At 42.7% G+C, this 6,000-nt stretch overlaps 1 protein-coding gene across 3 annotated transcripts in view; it reads right to left on the bottom strand.

Annotated features, from left to right (window-relative positions):
- Nucleotides 1-6,000, bottom strand: part of LOC129713048 (carbohydrate sulfotransferase 3-like) — a 113,408-nt gene that overhangs the window by 2,124 nt on the left and 105,284 nt on the right. The gene's annotated exons all lie outside the window — the stretch shown is intronic.

Raw genomic sequence — 6,000 nt, 5'->3', positions numbered from 1 at the left:
TGTCCCTAGTGTATGTAGGAGAGTATAAGTGTGCAGGGAACGCTTGTCAGCGTGGACTAAATGGGCCGAAGGGCCTGTTTCCTCTTGGCTAAACTAAATTAAACGAAAATGAGTAAAAGCTTCTCAAGAGTCACTGCAACAAGTCAAATTTATCAAAAGATCAAAATTGCAACGAGGATTCAATTTTGGGTAAATGTTATGAATGTCAATAAACTGCTATGAATAGAGGCAGTCAGTATACAGGCCGTCCCATGTCTCACTTGTTCATAAGTTCTTGGAGCCAAAATTAGGCCGTTCGGCCCATCAAGTTTACTACACCGTTCAATCATGGCTTCTGTATCTTTCCCTCTCAACCCCATTCTCCTGCCTTCTCCCCGTAACCCCTGGCACCCGGACTAATCAAGAATTGTTGACATCCCTAAATAGGAGAAATTGTTAAATGCAGAAATCCAAGATACATATATTTCTGCTCTACTAGTTTCTGGTTTCCGATCTCTCTCTGTCCTTTCAGTAATTGTCCTTTCTCATGAGTCCTATGTGCCATTTGTTACAATACTGTTGACGTGTGGTTATTGGATCGAGTCATTTTTGGGCGTATTTTCCAACTTACGGACCAAAATCCAGTGTTGGGCGTCTGTAACAGCTGGAACCCATTTGTTACCTGGGTTTAGTTTAGTGTAGTTTAGTGTAGTTTAGTTTAGTTTTAGTTTTAGTTTAGCACTAGTGACAATGTACAATTATACCAAGCCAATTAACCTACAAACCTGTACGTCTTCGGAGTGTGGGAGGAAACCGGAGATGCTGGAGAAAATCCACGCAGGTCACGGGGAGAACGTACAGACAGCATCCGTAGTCAGGTTCAAAACTGGGTCTCTGGTGCAGTAATGCCCCTGTCCCACTTAGGAAACCTGAACGGAAACCTCTGGAGACCTTGCGCCCCACCCAAGGTTTCCGTGCGGTTCCTGGAGGTTGCAGGTGGTTGCCGGAAGTTGCAGGTGGTGGAAGCAGGTAGGGAGACTGACAAAAACCTCTGGGAACCGCACGGAAACCTTGGGTGGGGCGCAAAGTCTCCAGAGGTTTCCGTTCAGGTTTCCTAAGTGGGACAGGGGCTTAACTGTACTGCTACGACACTGTGCCACGCTGTATTACAGCCAGTGTCATGATACAATAGATACTATAATGGTGTTTAAGAGGCGTTTAGATGGGCACATGAAAATGAAAGGAATAGAGGGATATGGATCACATGCAGGCAGATGAGATCAGTTTAATATGGCATCATGTTTGGCACAGACTTGGTGAGCCGAAGGGTCTGTTCCTGTGCTGTTCTATGTTCAATCTTCCGTGAATAGAATCTGTCAGTGCAGAGGAATGATAAATGGAGGCCATCAATGGAGAATCCATCATCACATCAATGGGATAAATTGAATCTGTCATGGACTGATATCATAATTACATTCAACTGGTGCCTCAGGAGAACAATTAAAATCATTTTAAATGACCAAATATACACTCACACAGTGTCACTGAAGCAATTTTATTAATAGGATTTGTCAGAGAATCATCATTACACTCGGAACGTATCAATGAATTTACATGTGTGAATAAACCAGGGTTAAACATGGTTTGTGTGGGAAGGAACTGCAGATGCCGGTTTACACCGAAAGTCGACACAAAATGCTGGAGTAACTCAGCGGGTCAGGCAGCATCTCTGGAAAAAAGGAATAGGTGATGTTTCGGGTCGAGACTCTTCTTCAGTCTGAGGGTCAGGGGAGATGGAAACGAGAGGTATGAAAATCAGAAAATAACAAATCAAAGCCAGCAACGATGATCAAGGAAAAGTGGAGCCCACAATGGTGCATTGTTGGCTGGGGAAAAGGGGATAACGAGCAGATATAAACAGTGAAACTAAGCAGGACGACAGTGTTTGTTTATACTATTAGGTTCATTCACTATGTTGAATGGATGTAAGGCACTATTGTGGTATAACAGTTATGTTTCATGTTTAGTTATCCAACCAAAATGAGTTCACTTCCCACCATGGGAATTTGAGGACAAAGAAGGTGACATAGGCCATTCAACTGTCAAGTTTAGTTTAGTTTAGTTTAGTTTAGTTTAGTTTAGTTTAGTTTAGTTTAGTTTAGTTTAGTTTAGTTTAGTTAAGGTACACAGTGTGGAAACAGGCTCTTCGGCACATCGAGTCTGGGCCGACCACCGATCCCCCCGTACACTAGCACTACCCTACACACTAGGGACAATTAACAGTCTCTACCGAAGCCAATTAGCCTACAAACCTGTATATCTTTGGAGTGTGGGAGGAAACCAGAGCACCCGGAGAAAACCCACGTGATCACAAGGAGAACATACAAATGCACACACACACGCACGCACGCACATATACACACACACGCACACACACACATACAGACAGTAGGTATGTTACAATACTTACCTTCAGCGGCGCTGCAGTTCTGCCACTGGCCGTGTGCGCGATTTTGCCGTGTTTTTGGGGGGAGGCGGGGTTAAAACGCGCTTTCTCCTACCTTGTCCTGTATTATATTTTGTTGGAGTGCAAGCTTTTGCTGAAGAATTGTTCCGACGATCGTTCTGTGTTTTGTTTTTTAAATTCGCCCGACAAGTTCATCGCTGGAGTAATTTTAAAATCAGCTTCTGAAGCCGTCAACGCCGACGGGGGCGGATTTTACGTATGGGACAGGTAAAAGAAAGTTGTTTATTTTTATATATAAAAGTGTTTCTTAAAATGCCTTCTTTAATTCAAATTTTAAGTTGCGAAACGGTGATTTTTTTCCCCATATGAACCGGCAGTGTTTTTGCTGCTTATACGGGTTTAAATTCAACGCAACCACAACATTCCAATTGATCGCGTTCCAGAAAAACCCACACGCAAGTTGATTTAAAAGGCCATTAATTTACAGGTATTAAACATTAAATTCCTTCCATTTGGCCTATAAACCCATGATAATGAGATTTTAAAATTATGTTATATTGCAAATTCTTGTGTGAATGTTATTTGGACACTTAGGCTATTTAAAAATGTTAATCTATATTTAAGAAATGGATAGATGTTTAGATCTAGTAATTGAATTTTGTAATTAGCTACAATTAGGTAGCTAACTAATTATATGCTTTAATTTCAAGTTATCTAAGTAAGATTGTTTCATATTTGTTTTAGAATGCTTCAATCTATAATAACTGAAAATTTCTTTCAGTTCTCTTAATTTTTAAGAAAGTTATGGGCTTTTGACTGTTCTCGATCACAGCTTTTGTGTTGGCAATGGAAAAGCAATAGGGAACAAGATGCTAATTTCCGAGTATGAAAATGGCCATAACTTATTTAATACTGAAGATATGAAAGTGAATTAGGTGTCAAATTAAACTTCTTTTTATGCTTTATCTGATGGGATAAATTACAGACTTGATTTTTTAAATCTCAAAATTTTGTAACATTGCTACAGACAGGACCCGTAGTCAGGATCGAACCCGGGTCTTTGGCGCTGTAAGGCAGAAACTCTACCGCTGCACCACGGTGACAAAGAAAGTGTTTTATTATTATATGAGCCAATATGGAACCAACAAATTCTTACTGTACTTCCAGCAGCAGCACAATAGGTTCTTAAACACGGCACTCAATAAATAATAAAACAAAGAAACAAAAAAAAATGCTTAATAAATTTAAGTAAAACTGCACTAATATAGTGCAGAACCAAAACAGGGCTCAAAGTCCCTCGTGTAACAACACAGGGAGCTCATAGTTCAAAGTTTGGTTTAGTTTAGTTTTGTGATAAAGTATGGACACAAGCCCTTCGGCCCACCGAGTCCACACCGACCAGTGATCCCCACACATTAACACTACACCTAATCAGCTACACACACACACTTGTGACAATTGACACTTATACCAAGCCAATTAATCTACGTCTTCGGAGGAAACCGGAGCACCCAGAGAAAACCGACGGGGTCACGGGGAAAACGTACAAACTCCGTACAGACAGCACCCGTAGTCGGAATCGAGCCTGGGTCTCTGGCGCTGTAAGGCAGCAACTCTACCACTGTGCCACCGTGCCGCTATTTAGTATTTCTTAATAAAATTAATTAAAGTCAACATTACTTTAAAATCATTTTATCCATTGTAATTTTAAAATATTTCTAAATATTTGAGGCAATTAACTACTTTTTGTAACGTTCAATGGCCTGGTGGTTGTTGAGAAGATGTTCCTGAACTTGTAACCAAGTTTCGTCAAATTGAATTCACAGCTGTATGTATGTATTCCATGCATACCAGGGCACATCAAAGGTTAGGTATATGACAGCATGGCATCTCATGACTCCACATGGCCTCTCCAGCATCAACCTAAACGGTAACCAGGGGTGTGAATGGAGCACGGTGGTGCAGTGCTAGAATTGCTGCCTCACAGCGCCAAAGACCTGGGTTCGATCCCGACTGCGGGTGCCCTCTGTACGGAGTTTGTATGTTCTCCCCGTGACGTGCGTGAGTTTTCTCCAGGAGCTCCGGTTTCCTCTTACACTCCCAAGACGTAGGTTAATTGGCTTGGTATAAAATTGTAAAATTGTGCCTACTGTGTGCTGGGGTCGCTGGTCAGCATTGACTCGGTGGGCCGAAGGGCCTGTTTCTGCACTGTACCTCTAAACTAAACTTAGCCAAACTACTGTACATCAATCACTTCATGAGCCGCGATGCCATTGAGGAAAAAGGATTCTATTTGATCAGTAACACACTCACTAATCTTTTATTTCCATTTCCCCTACAACCTGTGGTATTAGGTTAAGAAATTCATGGAAGCTATAGACTTTAGAGAACAGGCCCTTCGGCCCACCTTGTCCGCACCAACCAGTGATCATACCAGCATTATCCTACACACTGGGGACAATTGACAATTTTACCAAAGCCAATTAACCTACAAACCTGCGTCTCTTTGGAGTGTGGGAAGAAACCGGAACACCCGGAGAAAACCCGCACAAGTCACGTGGTGAACGTACAAACTCCACAGGCAGCACCCATAGTCAGGATCGAACCTGGGTCTCTGGCGCTGCGAGGCACTAACTCTACTGCTGTGCCACCGTTCCACTCTATTAGGTTAACAAATTCGCCAATGTCATAAAAAGGAATTGCAGGTGTGGTTTATACCAAAGATAGACACAACGTGCTGGAATAACTCAGTGGGGGTCAGGCAGCATCTCTGGAGAAAAAATGATAGCTGATGTTTTGGGCCGGGACACTTTTTAAGACTGATGAAGGGTCCCGGCCCAAAACATCACATATCATTTTTTCTCCAGAGATGCTGCTTGACCCGCTGAGTTTCTCCAGCACCTAGTGTCTACCATTGACTTCAAGGCCCCTGCATGTTAAGTTATCACTCCATCACCACAGGGTGAGGGTTCCTACTCATTCCCTACCCCGCCTCTGGAGCATGTTCACCTTCGCCGCCATTTAAGGAAGCATCTTTTAAGATCATAAGCGATAGGAGCAGAACTAGGCCATTCGGCCCATCGAATCTACTCCACCATTCGATCATGGCTGAACTATCTCTCCCTCCTAACCCCATTCTCCTGCCTTCTCCCCATAACCCCTGACACCCGTACTAATCAAGAATCTATCTATCTCTGCCTTAAAAATATCCATTGACTTCCACAGATTCACTGCCCACTTACTAAAGAAATTCCTCCTCATCTCGGTCCTAAAAGAATGTCCTTTAACTCTGAGGCTAACACCTCTGGTCCGAGGCTCCCCCACCAGTGGAAACATCGGCTCCACATCCACTGTGTCCAGGCCTGATAGATTCTGGGCATTTGTATAACAAATGCTGGTATTACTGGTAACAGCCAAATCCCTGGTTTATTTACGAAGCATATATTGAAAGGGAACGTGTCAACACTTCGGGATTATAAATAGACATTCAAGCAGGATTTGTTGACGGAACAAAAAATGGCAGGCAATGGATCCGGCCTGCTTCCTGAACTCAT

Source organism: Leucoraja erinacea, chromosome 34 (assembly GCF_028641065.1).
Source record: "Leucoraja erinacea ecotype New England chromosome 34, Leri_hhj_1, whole genome shotgun sequence".
Classification (NCBI taxonomy): domain Eukaryota; kingdom Metazoa; phylum Chordata; class Chondrichthyes; order Rajiformes; family Rajidae; genus Leucoraja; species Leucoraja erinaceus.
The sequence above is the reverse complement of the archived record's forward strand: the minus strand, read 5'-3'. Positions and strand labels throughout refer to the sequence as shown.